A 15310-nucleotide genomic window follows, 5' to 3' on the forward strand; every position below is an offset into this window, starting at 1 on the left:
CATGTTATTATGCTAATTGCAGCAGCAGTGGACAAGTGACAACAGCCAGAGACAAGTCACCAAAGTATGAGCTGGCATGACATCACCAATGGCAGGGGTGCCTATAAAAATGGCAACTCTACAAAGTCACACATCTTTCTATCTTTGTCTGGCTTAAAGCTTGCAGTCCTCTTGAGGATAGCAAGCTACTAAAAACATCAAATGAGCTGGAATCCATTGTGTCAGTGCTACCAGGCACCACGAAGCAATATAGTATATTAGCCAACCGCGCGTAGCATATGCCGCATAATTATCAACATGAACAGGCAACGTGGCTCACAGCTGTATGTGGACCGTAGCACAGGCGGGCACATGACCAAGCAGTGAGCATGCCTCGAGGCGAGGGTGGACGCGGGAGGAGAGTGAGATTTGGCAGGCGGGCTCGTGCATGCGTACCCCATGGTCGGGCGACTTGGTCGATTACATATACAGTAGAACCTCGGTTCATGACCACAATTCGTTCCAAAACTCTGGTCATAAACCGATTTGGTCATCAACTGAATTAATTTCCCCATAGGATTGTATGTAAATACAATTAATCTGTTCCAGACCGTCGAACTGTATGTAAAAATATATTTTTAAGTTTTTAAGCACAAATATAGTTAATTATACCATAGAATGGACATCTAATAGTAAACTAAATGTAAAAACATTGAATAACACTGAGAAAACCTTGAACAACAGAGAAAACTAACACTGCAAGAGTTTGCGCTTATAGTGCTATGAACTGCTTGCAAAAACACTTTTTAATGAGTTTTAAGCACAGGGAATAAAATGAACATTTGAAAAATCCATAATTTAATAAACAACCAACAAAAGTAACATTGCAACAATGCACGCGCCTGTGTGTGTGTGTCTCTCTCTCACACACCCCTCTGTGTGTGTGTGTGTCTTTCTCACGCGCCTCTATGTGTCTCTCTCTCTCGCCTGTGTGTGTGTCTCTTTCTGCGCCTGTGTGTGTGTCTCTCTCATGTGGACTGTAGCGCAGACGAAAGCAACTGAGGCTGTGTTTGGTGAGTTGTTGCTTGCGGGCACATCAGCAGGCAGTGCACATGCCTCGAGAGCGACGGTGGACGCAGGAGGAGGGTTACAGTTGGTGGGTGGGGCTCTGTCATACCTATCCCATGACGTGGGAGCAGGGTTAGAGTTGGCGGGCAGGGGCTTTGTGAGTTGGTGGGCGTGGCTCTCTGTCTTGCTAAGCTCACTGTCTTGCGTGCCCTTAGTGAATTATATATATAGATTATTCTCATTGGTGTACAAGTTAAATCCAAAATTATCACTTACTAATTTCATTAATAGAAACAATAATTACAAGTAAACAATAAGTACAAGTTGTGTGTGTATAGAGTTCAACTGACTTGTGCTTGCCATTAATTCTCTTTTTTAATGCCCATTGTCTCATGGTTCAAATCATTTTTGAAAGACTTTGGTACAGAAAGATACATATCAAGCTGTGGCAAATTTTCTTCTATTATAGGATTCTTAAAGTTTGTTAAGTTGTTTAAAATCCAATTGGATCAACAGAAATGATCTTGAAATGTATCTATTAAGCATATCTTTTACCATGTTATCAGTAGTACTAGGGTGTTGTACCATGTTAGCCATTATGAATGTAGTGAAAAGTCAAGCAAAATGACACCTTTTATTGGCTAACTAAAGATTACAATATGCCAGCTTTCGAGGCAACCGAGGCCCCTTCTTCAGGCAACATGTAATCAAGAGGCCTGAGTTGCCTCGAAAGCTGGCATATTGTAATCTTTAGTTAGTTGTATTTCAAATAAAGAACTCACTTCTACACCTCATTTCTCACACTTAGTCGGGCATTCTCAGACTCACAACTTTTCTTTTAGTCCATTTAATCACTCACAACAGTTGCCCTCAAGCATTTTTCTTTAAAACCACCAAAGTATCATTTTTACCTCTCACTCTTTTCAAACTTTTCTTCTTTTTCATACCCTCTCTTGCTGCATCTTTCTCACTTACGTGTTAAGATGTTTATGCAATGCAATACAACCTATTTTTTTATAACACTTTTCACTGAGTTTAGTCTCGGGTTGTCCTCCTCCAGGAGGGCTGTCATTGTCGGCCATTCTATGGTTCTTGCCCCAAATACACACACACCATGGTGGACAGTAATAAACAGCGTCTCCAGCTATGTTCTAAATGGAAACATTTCGCAGCACCACTGCCTCCTTCCTAGAGTCTGTGATCGATGAATATGGAAGCAGGATGTCATTTCCTGCCCATCACCACACTCAACTGAGTTTGTTTTGACTGTCCATATCACTGGAGGAGGGCCCTCTAGCCACGTGAGAGTGCGGGCTTAGGCACTGCCGTGTTAGGAAACCCAGCCTTTACTTTGAGATAAGCTGACAGTCTGGGTCTCCCTAAGAAATGAAGGAGGTCCCATGCTGTCTGTACTGATTTCATCTTTTGCACAACTGTCACCAGTTTGGTGGGCGGCTGGAGAGCCAAATGGCTGACAGCAACAAGCCACTCGATCTCATCCAGCTTTTGGTCTTTCTTCTCAAATGTAGGGGTCACGGCTACTTGGTAACCAACATAATTTATTTCCTTGTCAAGGAGGAGGTCAACTTCATCAGGAACAGTAAAGAGGAATTAAAAGATACAGACAATGAAATAGCAGATGCCCTAAACTTACATTTTTCTGAGGTGTTCACAAGTGAGCAAGTGGATAACCTCAGAGCAGTAACAGGGACTACTAAGGAGGTACTGAGGGATTTGGAAATTGTAGAGAGAGAAGTGCTGCTCAGATTAAATAAGATGAAATCACACAAATCAACAGGACCAGATAATATTTATCCTCGTGTTCTTAAGGAGGCCAGTGAGTTCAGATATAAACCCTTGACACATATTTTTAGGAAGTCACTGCGCACTGGAGAGATTCATAAGGACTGGAAAATGGCAAATATCATCCTGTTATATAAAAGGGTGACAGGGCAGATCAGAGCAACTATAGGCCTGTAAGCTTAACATGAAACATCACAGGAAAATTAATGGAAGGAATTATTAAGGATAAGATTGAGCAACACATGACAACGACAGGAGTTATTCTGAACAGTCAGTGTGGGGTCAGAAGAGGGAGGTCGTGTTTTACTAACATGCTGGAATTCTGTGAGGAGGAAACAAAAGGATACGATCAAAGTGGAGCTTATGATATTATTTATCTGGACTTTCAGAAAGCATTTGATGAGGTGCCACATGAGAGGTTGGGCATCAAATTAAAAGAAGTGGCAGTTCAGGGTGATGTTTTAGATGGGTGCAGAATTGGCTCAGACACAGGAAGCAAAGGATGATGATGTGAGGAACCTCATCAGAACTGGACGATGTTAAGAGTGGTGACCAGCAGGGGGCAGTGCTAGGGCCGTTGCTATTTTTAATATATATAAATGATTTAGATAGGAATATAAGGAACAAGTACAAGTCACCGGAGGTTCTGCTCAACCTTTATAACGCACTGGTGAGGCCTCATCTGGAGTCCCGGGTGAAGTTGTGGTCTCCATAAAGACATAACAGCACAGGAGAAAGTCCAGAGTAGAGCAACCAGGCTGATTCAGGGCTACGGGGGGTTGAATTATGAGGAAAGATTAAAAGAGCTGAGTCTTTAGAGTTTAAGAAAATGGAGATTAAAAGGAGATATGAGTGAAGTGTTTAAAATTATGAAGGGAATTAGTCCAGTGGATCGAGACTGTTATTTTAAAATGAGCAGAGGGTGATGGTGTGAGGAACCTCATCAGAACTGGCTGATGTTAAGAGTGGTGACCAGCAGGGGGCAGTGCTGGGGCCGCTGCTATTTTAATATACTGTATATAAATGATTTAGATAGGAATATAAGTAACAAGCTGGTTAAGTTTGCAGATGATACCAAGATAGGTGGATTAGCAGATAATTTGGAATCTGTTATATCATCACAGAAGGACTTGGATAGCAGACAGGCTTGGGCAGATTTGTGGCAGATGAAATTTAATGTCAGTAAATGTAAAGAATTACACATAGGAAGTAAAAATATTAGGTTTGAATACACAATGGGTGGTCAGAAAATGGAGAGTACACCTTATGAGAAGGATTTAGGAGTCATAGTGGACTCTAAGCTATCGACTTCCTGTCAGTGTTCAGAAGCCATTGAGAAGGCTAACAGAATGTTAGGTTATATAGCGCCTTGATGTGTGGAGTACAAGTCACAGGAGGTTCTGCTCAACCTTTATAACACACTGGTGAGGCCTCATCTGGAGTCCTGTGTGCAGTTTTGGTCTCCAGGCTACAAAAAGGACATAACAGCACTAGAGAAGGTCCAGAGAAGAGCGACTAGGCTGATTCCAGGGCTACAGGGGTTGAATTATGAGAAAAGATTAAAAAGAGCTGAGCCTTTACAGTTTAAGCAAAAAGAAGATTAAGAGGTGACATGATTGAAGTGTTTAAAATTATAAAGGGAATTAGTCCAGTGGATCGAGACTTGTATTTTAAAATGAGTTCATCAATAACACGAGGACACAGTTGGAAACTTGTTAAGGGTAAATTTTGCACAAACATTAGGAAGTTTTCTTTACACAAAGAACAATAGACACTTGGAATAAGCTACCTAGTAGTGTGGTAGACAGTAAGACTTTAGGGACTTTCAAAACTCGACTTGATGTTTTCTTGGAGGAAACAAGTGGATGGGACTGGCGAGCTTTGTTGGGCTGAATGGCCTGTTCTCGTCTAGAGTGTTCTAATGTTCTAAAAAAAGGCAATCCACTGCCCTTTAACATTGCAATCCTGTTTCCTATATGGTACTGGTAGCACCCATCTATACCACCGAATTCACCTGGGGAAAGAGTCTGACCTCAAACTGCCACAGGTCATCTAATGCCATCTTCACTGGCACCTTGGCTGTCATCTCGACCCTCTAGATTTCCTTCTTCATAAGGTTGATCACCTGCAATAAGTCATGTACGGGCTGGAGCACCCTTTCCAGCTCCCATGTAATGAAAACACTGTTAGTTGTTTTAGCCAGCAGTTGACTCGGGCTTCACTCGTCCCTCTGCCATTAAGCTTGAGCTTCTCCTGCACAGACTCATTCGGGTGCCCCAGAGGCTCAGAGTTTGCCCCACCATCGTCCCACAGATCAGAGTGCTTTAACCACAGACGGGTATCCATGCATTCTCGATCTAGGTTGGTAGGCACATGGGACAGACATGTAACTCTCCCAGGGAATATCATCCCTGGGCCAGGATCTTCATGAATTCCATTGTCCAGTTTTCAGTCATCCCAGGTGGCCTTTCTTCTTGGCCAGATGGCACAATTGCTGGTGACTACGTGTGTCTGGCCGGCCTCTGCCTTCGCACGCCTGAACTTTTTTTTTTTCATTGGGAGGAGTGGTGGTACTGTGCATCTCTGCATGGACAGTATATGTGCAAAAGTACTTCTGTGCCACAAAAATCAATAACGTAGGTCTCTGCCACACAGACGGCCAGGAATCCTGCTGACCACACCACTTGTGGCCTGAAGGGGACACTCCAGCTGCCCTAACCTGACACAGACAGACAGAGGCACAAGTCCAGCACAACACACTGCTTTTATTTTGCTGAGGGGAACTCTCTCCAATTGTTTCTCACTTAAACACAGTCCAAGAAGCACAAATACATAGCACACTGCCCATTCATCTTCTTTTCTTTCTCTCTTTTCTTAATCCCTCTCTGCATCTTCCTTCCTACAGCAAGCTTCATCTTCCATCCTCCTGACTCTGGCACCTCAAATGAAGTGAGGCGGCTTCTTTATGGTGCACCCTGGAACACTTCCGGTAGCCCGTTAGTGTGGTCTGGAAGGAACTCTGGGTGGGGCAATTGCCCAATGAAGTAGGGCTCAGAAGTGCCTGCAGCACCCACCCCTGGTGACAACCACAGGACACAACAGGATTGAGTACCAGAGCACCATCTCCCATGAAGCCCTGTGGTATCCCATGGTGCTACAGTGAACCAGAGAGCTGCCATGTAGCATTCTGTGGCAGATAATACCCTTTGCACACTCTCTCCCCAGGTTCTTCTAGTATAATGGCATCCTGATGTCACAGCTTACACTTTTTCTTTTTAGGATTTTTATGTAGTAATTTCATGTCTGATGTTGGTTTCACTTTACAATTTGTAGCAACAAAGTTATACTTTTTACTCTTTGTAAGAGCCATTTGCTAATCATTTTGGTTATGTTAAGTATTTTCTTAGTTCTATTAAATGTTTGCCAATATATCAGTGCATAGTACATGGGAGGTTCAATTATCACCCCACACACTTACAGTAGCTGAACTGGAATATTCTACTCCTTGTCTCTCCGACTTAGTGGTCTGCCTTGATGTAAGGAAGGCATGGAGGGCACACAGTTTCAAACTGTGCCCAGCTGGTGTAACGTAACGTGCTCTACTGAGCAAACTCATCTTTAAGTAGAAAAAGACAACTGAAGTTTAACAAAAAACAGTTAAGTTTAAAGAAGCAGCATTTTATCTTTTAAGGCCTTTTATGCTGTGTCTGTAACAACTTTATTGTCTATTCTTGTATGAACTGTTTGCTTGTAAGTTTGACTAAACCTTTTATAAAACAAACTTGATTGGACTGAGGAATTTCTTTTAAATCGCATTTAACTCGCGCTTGACTGCGCTTACCTCCTAGCAGCTACACTCTTATTTTTTATTTATGCAACACCATCTGATGTGACATTTTAAAAACAGAGGTGAACTCACACTGCATTATCCTTTTGTGGCTACAACAACATTTGAATCTGTTGGCAGTAGAAATCTTCAGTTCTTAGCAGACCCTAGTTGTTGGACTTTGTATTTTGGTTATGACCCCTGCTGATTCTGACTTTTGTTTTTCTTGATTTTTTCCACATTTAGTTACTTGGTTCTGGTTTGCCTTTCCACTCTTGACCCTCTGCTTTCCCTGAGAACATCTCTTAGTTGTTTAGTCATCTTCTGATTTCTTTGTGCTCACAATAATCTTCAAGCACTTGGTTATACTATAGGGCATCTTTCTAAATTCATATTTTAATTCATCCACTGTAATCAATAGCTGTCTATACAGGCTAATTTTTGAATCCTGATCATCATTAACCCTCAGATATTCCATGTTTTTCTTTTTATCATCAATCCTCTGTCTCCCAAAGTCCTTCTCACTTCTTCCAACTTCAAACTATCCCTCCACTTGCTTCTTTCTGGTGCTACACAACACAATGTCATCATTATTAGTGGAATATTCTGGTTCTTCTTATACCTTTGAGTTGTGCCACCACCCTTGAAATTTCTGTGTATAACAATTGTCCATTCTCATTTATAGGACATCTGCTGATTTCTTAGTCATCTCATTGTCATCCTTCAGTTCATTTTGCATATTACATCAACCTTTCCTCTTTATGATATTTCTTTAAGATGAATGCTTTGTTACCCTAAAATTATTCTTCCACAATCAGCAGTGGGATTGGTCTTTTATCCCATGACTCACCACATCCATAACCACATCAAAGAGGTAAGGACTGCAAGAAGATCAATGATGCAGACCTCTTCTAACTGGATCTTGTCTGTTACCTCAGTCCCTCACTCCCTCATACATATCCTGGACAATCCTCACATACTTCTCTGGTCCTCCTTTCTCTTCCATGCACCTCCAGGGCTCTTTATGCGCACTCTATCATAAACCTTTCTAAATTAATACACGCTATAGGAAAACCTTTCTGTTTTTCCTGGTGCTTTTCTGTCAACTGTCTCGATGCAAAGATTGTTTCAGTTGATCCTTCTTTATGCTTGTTTCTTCTCTTTATAATCCTTTCCCAAATTTTCGTAGTTTATGACATCATCTTTATCCTCTAGAGTTTCCACAATCCTGCTTCAATCCATCCCTCCTTGATCTTCTCATGCTCATTGAACACCAAACCTTGTTCATCTTTCATCTGGTTTATCTGACTAAAATCCTTCCCAGCCCTGTCCTTAATCTTTGCTATTCTACAAATCCTTCTCTGTCCTTTTGTGTCTGCAGTTTTTCACACCCCTAGTCCAAAGCTTGTCTCTTGGCTGTTGCCACTGTCCTCTTTGTCTCTTTGTTTGTCTGCCTAGAAATTTCTTTGTCTTCCCCTTTCCTGATAGTACCATGTCCATTTGCCTCCTTCTAAGCCTTTATTACATCATGAACTTCTCTGCTCCATCACCATGTTTGTTTGTCCCCAGGTGGGCTCACTTTTCCCATTTATGACCTTACAGTTCTCTTTTAAATGAGATCTTCTACACATTACAGACTCTATTTGACTTTCCCTTTCACCGTTACTCTGTCGTAGTTTGCAGGTTTAATTCAATATATTAATAATTTTGTATTTGGTGTTGAAGATGTGGCCCTTTATAAAATAAAATATTTTAAGCTCACTGATGTTATGCTTTTATCGAAGGAATCTACAATGGCTCAGTGTGACCTGAGCTAATGATTTTACAGAAATGTTATTTAGATGGAAAATGACTGGATGTGTGCAATGTGTTTATATCCTTACAGAGAGAATCGGATAAGATATTTTAAATGTATTGTGGACTGTGGAAACCAAAAGGACTTCACTGAATCATTGAAGCTGAGCAATAGTAAAGTCCACGTGGACCCAGACTGGACAGAGGAGATACTGAAGACCATGAGTAACTTTATAAAATGCTCCTCAAGTAAAGTTGGCATCATAGTGCACTGCGGTGGCACAAATGAAATTAATGAAAGATTTGTTCACTTCTTGTCAGACTGCCTGGATATGATATCTTCAATACGGTAAACAACCTGATATGTTTATGTTGGTCTCTGTGCTCTCCTGTCTCTTTTTATAGACTCATTAGATCTCTGTTTTATCATCTCATTCTGACACATCAGTGGTGAGACTGGCAGCCTTGTGATCGTTATGTGTCATGCATTCCTTTCAACACTTAGCGTTACCCATATTTATCAGTCATCTCAGAATTACTGCTGGGAATTGCACTATTAGTGGGACTAGGATAAAAATTTGTGCTACTTCAGAGGAGGAGGACATGAGAAGCATTTACAAAGCATACTACACCCAGTCCCAGCTAGAAGTGAGAGTTCACCTTTGAGAATTAATTATATTGTTACATCCCAAATGACAAAATGGATCTTACAGTGATGTCTTTTAGTTTTCTGATACAAAGTCTATGACTTCTGTAGAACACTAATAATAATAATAATAATAATAATAATAAGAAGAAGAAGAAGAAGAAGAAGGTAGATGAAAGACCATGGTTAAGCTAGACCAAACTAAACAAGGGATTCTGGAGAAATTTCAAAATCCTAAATGAGCACTTACCATTAGTACTTGCAATACATGACTTGCTACTTGATACAAACAATGTCCTGTATGCAGTGGTAAGGACACTTGTCGAACATAAAGGTCAGAAACCATTTAGAGTAATGAGTGGAAAGCCAAAATACCAGCATGGTGGCATTGCCTTAATATGCGATTAAAAATGCTTAGAAAGGATCTTGGGCAATTGATTGAAATACATCATGGAGTAACCACCTGTAGGATGAGGCAATCCAAAGACCATCTCTTTTGAAAATGTAATATTATGACCTTAAAAGATCTGGACATAACCATCAAGATGATTAGGCAGAAAATCAAAGCTGTGGCTGCTTTTATTAAACAATACAAGGAATGAAATGCTTGACAAAGCCACAAGTGAGAGTTTGCAGGCTATGATAAAGCATTCTAAAGAAAACTCTTACATAGATCCTGATGAAATACCAACAAAGCAGGAATTTGAGATCTTTTCAGATGGCATATTGTCAATTGTTAGTGGATACAATGACAAGGTATGTTGACCTGAGTATATTGCTGAATCTGCCTGACCGATGGCACAAAGCTAATTCTATTCTGTCTTCAAAACATATTCAATAATGTGCTGAAAAAAGCACCTAACTGGAATACACCAGACATTGATAAAGTTCATAATGTTTATCTAAAACATCTCAAAGAAGCTCATCCATATTTACTAAAGCAAGTTAACAATATACTCAGTGGTTGAGTGTAAATGAAGACTGCTTTGTTACTGGGCAGGTCTATTTTACACCAAAAAATCAGAACACAATGAACCCTAAGATCTGGCACCCAATTGCATGTTTTCTCACAACATATAAGATCCTAACCTCCATTATCGCTGAGGGTCTTTACCATCATTGCTCTGACAACATGATAATGTTGACATTCCAGAGGGATGTCTCAAAGGCTCTCAAGGATATAAAGATTATCTTCTACTAAATAAAGCCAAATTAGAGGGTGCCTGCCAACAATGATCTTAAAACATAAGGATGGTGTGGATTGACTATCAAAAGGTGTTCGACATGGATGGCTAATCAAGACCCTAAAGCTATACAACATCTTGCTAACGGTGATCAAGAACCTAAAGAGGGCAATGGACAAATTGCAGGTAGTAATGAGTGCCCAAAACACCACCAGATCAATAACAACAGATCCAATCAAAATAAAATGTGAGCTTTTTCTAGGAGATTCATTGTCCCCTGTCCGCCTTGCATTGAATACACTTTCTACAATTCTGGCTTCATACAATAATATTGGATACAAAGTTAAATGTCATAGTCATCTCATTAACTATCTATTATACATACAGTAGATGACCTAAAGCTCTTTGCAAAAGGATCACAAGAGCTTAACAGGCTGTTGGGCACAGTGGAAATATTCATCCAGCATATTGGCATATCTTTTGCTTCTACAAATGCAAGCTACTCCAGGCAGAGTGGTGGCTCTGAGGTAGGGATCTGCACTTGTAATAGGAAGGTTGCCGGTTCGAATCCGTAAAATGCCAAAAGGGACTCTGCTCTGTTGGGCCCTTGAGCAAGGCCCTTAACCTGAAATTGCTAAGCACTTTGAGTAGTGAGAAAAGTGCTATATAAATGCAAAGAATTATTATTATTGTCTCAAAACAGGAAAAGAGGCAATAATATCAGGTGAAGGACACATTCTACTCTGTGGCCAAAAGTTTGAGGAGTTAATACTCAATCAGACCTATAAATATTAGAGGATAAAAGAATCTGGCAAAATGAATCACAATGAGACATCTTGAACCACAAAGTGAAAAATTCCAAAAGGCTGAGGAAGATCTTGGCAACTAAACTAATCTTCCAAAATATGATTAAGGCAATACATACATATGCAATAGCCATATTGATCTGCAGTTTCACAATAGTCAATTGGAAATTTTCTGAAATTCAATTGCTTGACACATGAACCAGCAGACTCCCACTCTCAGTCATTGCCACTAAGCCAAAGCTGATGTAGAGAGGTTATATCCATTAGAGAAGGGCAGGAGAGCTCTAATAAACATCGAGTTGCTTTACCAAAGGGCAGTCATCAAGCATGCCCTATATCTCAAAAGATGAGAGGATGAGGTTGTCTGAACACATGACATGACAAAGTCTAAATATCCTAATCCAAACAGACTGTCACAACATTCTCCTCCAGACTTAATCTGAATAGCAGACAATTAACTGAGGAGACAATTAGTGTATATGTATGAAAAAATCACAAAACCAACGTGATCATACCTGGAAGAGGAAATCAATGCAATGACAGTTTCAAAACTATGTGGAGAAGGCACATGTTGATACTCAGGGATCATTCAGCTGGATGAAACGGCAAGACATTATGCAGTCACTTGAAACCAGTATTTTGCCATTCAGGATCAGGCAGTGAAAACTAAACACAACATAAGACGATAACGACTGAGTGCAAAGAATGTTATTCTCTTATAACAGATGAATATTTAGAACAAAAATAAATAACCACATTAGATATGACAGTGTGCCACGTCTGTCATTGAGCTGGGCAAAACTGAACTACCAGTTAACAAAGGCACCTGCCTTGATGTAAACCTTTTAAAATTACGTTGGTCCAACTTGATGTAACTCCTTTGTATCTGATCAGGTAGAAAATGTGGAAAACTGATTCCAAACCAACCACAAATAAAGGGCCCATTTTAGTGACGCACGTTAATATCTGTTAACACTGCAGAATATTTTCATTGGCTCTTAACGCTGAATAAGTAACTGCTTTGCACAAGTTGTGTGAAGAAGAAACTGGCATGAACCAGATAACTTCAGGCTCACGTGATGGTCCCGACCTCCCTAAGACTCGCAGCTGAAATAAATACAGGGTCCAATGGTGCCCCTTTGGCGGATTAGTGTCACAACCTCAGCAGATTGCCCACGGACATTCACTAAATGCTGCTAGGAAAAACTCCAATCCCGGGCATAATTTTCAGGAGTGCAAGTGTAATTGACACATCTGAAATGTAAATTTGACTTAAATTATTACGAGTTAGTTTTGACAGCGATCTTATTCCATAAATGGTAAAAACACCAAAACATCTTGCAGGTAACAGTGATATGTGTAATTCCATTAGGCACTCTTTTATTTACTTTTTATTCTTTTGTTGAATTATATCTTTATTTTTATGTATTTTGTCTCTTTGTAATTACAGCTCTTCCTTTAAATTCATGAAAACTGCTTTAATCTACCTTTTGTGTAAAACAAAATATGATATAAAATGTATGTTGTTTTTCTTTCTTCTAGTTTTCAAAAGGGTTTCAATGAAGGAAGGTTTTGGGCTATGTGTCATTTATTTAAGCAGTATGAAGAACTGAATGGACACAACAGCCTTCCATGCCTCATCTCTTTATTTGCACCCTTTCCAAACAAAATGCCCTTGACAAACACCAAGAAATTCAAAAGTTCAGTTTTCTTACACAGTATCATCAGGACAATGTCACAGTTCCACAGCACAAAGAAGCTTTACAACAACTTTGGCGATTCTTATTCAGCAGTCTCATGGAGGATGAAAGGTATGTTTCATTGCTGATCAATAAATGTTTAGGCAGACTAAAATAAGGATGGACATATTTGAAGCAGTCATAGATATGCAGGGATTGAGGAGATCACTTTAATATCTTTTGAGTCAGAACATTTTGCTATTTTTATTGACTTCGTTTTCATCCTTATGTTATTGTGATTTGTTTATTTAATTTTCCAAATTTTACAACTGTTTTACATTTAAAGTCTTATGTTTCATCTCATTGGTTTTATTATTTCTTTATATCCACCATAGTTATTATTTTTCTCCTTTCTTTTTACTCTTTATGGAGATGGTAAAACATACAAGGATATTCAAGTTTTCCTCTGTCATTATTTTCATTTCCTATTGCTGTCCCTCAAATCTCAGCTTGATGGAGGTATTGTTGTCTTCCTTACAATGGGCAGATAGACAGTGACTTATTTTTATTGCTGGACAAACAGCTCCTGTGGTAAAGTGAAATTGAGCTGCTACTCCACTTTGATTGTATTTTCTTGCAGTTTCCTTCTAGAGTTCCAGCATGATATTTAAACAAAACCTCCCTTTTCTGAACCCATGCTTACTATTCAGTAATACTCCAGTTCTTGCAATGTGTTGCTCAATCTTATCCTTAATAATTCTTTCCATTAAATTACCTATGATGCACATTAAACTTACTGGTTTGGAGTTGCTTGGATCTGCCCAGTCACCCTGTTTATATAATGGAACAATATTTGACATTTTCCAGTACTTTGGAATTTCCCAGTTCACAATAATTTCCTAAAATATGTGTCAAGGGTTTATGTATGTACTCAATAACCTCCTTCAGCACTCTGATACATATTATCTGGCACTGGTGATTTCTTTGATTTCAGCCTGTTTAATCTAATCAACACTTCTCTTTCTTCTTCTTCTCTCAGCTGCTCCTGTTAGGGTTGCCACAACAGATCATCTTTTTCCATATCTTCCTGTCCTCGTCATCTTGTTCTGTTACACTCATCTGACTTTGTCTCCCAACCGTCCAACTTGAGCTGACCCCCTAATGTCCTCATTTCTAATCCTATCCATCCTCGTCACACCCAATGCAAATCTTGGCATCTTTAACTCTGCTACCTCCAGCTCTGTCTCCTGCTTTCTGGTAAGTGCAATCGTCTCCAATCCATATAACATAGTTGGTCTCACTACCGTCCTATAGACCTTCCCTTTCACTCTTGCTGATACCCGTCTGTCACAAATCACTCCTGACACTCTTCTCCACCTATTCCACCCCGCCTACACTCTCTTTTCACCTCTCTTCCACAATTCCTATTACTCTGTACTCAAGTATTTGAACTCACTCACCTTCACCAACTCCACTCCCCTCATCCTCACCATTCCACTGACCTCCCTCTCATTCACACACATGTATTCTGTCTTGGTGGTCCTACTGACCTTCATTCCTCTCCTCTCATATCTCCACCTCTCCAGGGTCTCCTCAGCCTGCTCCCTACTATTGCTACAGATCACAATGTCATCAGCAGACATCACAGTCCACGGGGACTCCTGTCTAATCTCATCTGTCAGCCTGTCCATCACCAATTCAAATAAGAAAGGGCTCAGAGCCGATCCCTGATGTGAGCCCACCTCCGTCCTCCTATCATAGACCTCACCACGGTCACACTTCCCTCTTACATATCCTGTACAACTCTTACGTACTTCTCTGCCACTCTCGACTTCCTCATACAATACCACAGCTCCTCTCAATCACCCTGTCATATGCTTTATCCAGGTCCACAAAATGCAATGCAGCTCCTTCTGGCCTTCTCTCTACTTCTCCATCAACATCCTCACAGCAAACATCACATTTGTGGTGTTACTTTCATGGCATGAAACCATACTGCTGCTCACTAATCATCACCTCACATCTTAACTGAGCTTCCACTACTCTTTCCCATAACTTCATGCTGTGGCTCATCAATTTTCTCCCCTGTAGTTACCGCAGTCCTGCACATCCCCCTTATTCTTTAATATCGGCCCACCAGTCCACTTCTTCTCCACTCCTCATCATCCTCTCACTTTCCAAGATTCCATTAAACAATCTCATTAAAAACTCCACTGCTATCTCTCCTAAACACCTCCATACTTCCACAGGTATGTCATCTGGACCAACGGCCTTTCCATTTTTCATCCTCTTCATTGCTGTCCTTACTTCCTCCTTGCTAATCCATTGCACTTCCTGATTCACTATCTCCACATCATCCAACCTCTTCTCTCTCTTGTTCTCTTCATTCATCAGCCTCTCAAAGTACTCTTTCCATCTGCTCAACACGCTCTTCTTGCTTGTTTCCATCTTTATCCTTTATTACCCTAACCTGCTGCTCATCTTTCCTAGCACAGCCCCTCTGTCTCACCCACGGTCCTTTTCTC

At 40.4% G+C, this 15310-nt stretch overlaps 1 long non-coding RNA gene across 1 annotated transcript in view; it reads left to right on the forward strand.

Annotated features, from left to right (window-relative positions):
- LOC120522464 overlaps nucleotides 1-15310 on the forward strand; it is a 125586-nt gene that overhangs the window by 95732 nt on the left and 14544 nt on the right. The window contains exons 9-10 of the long non-coding RNA XR_005632391.1: nucleotides 8562-8819; nucleotides 12649-12917. This is a non-coding gene — a long non-coding RNA (uncharacterized LOC120522464). The remainder of the gene's footprint in view (nucleotides 1-8561; nucleotides 8820-12648; nucleotides 12918-15310) is intronic.

The sequence above is a fragment of the Polypterus senegalus genome, unplaced genomic scaffold, assembly GCF_016835505.1.
Source record: "Polypterus senegalus isolate Bchr_013 unplaced genomic scaffold, ASM1683550v1 scaffold_4960, whole genome shotgun sequence".
NCBI lineage: Eukaryota > Metazoa > Chordata > Cladistia > Polypteriformes > Polypteridae > Polypterus > Polypterus senegalus.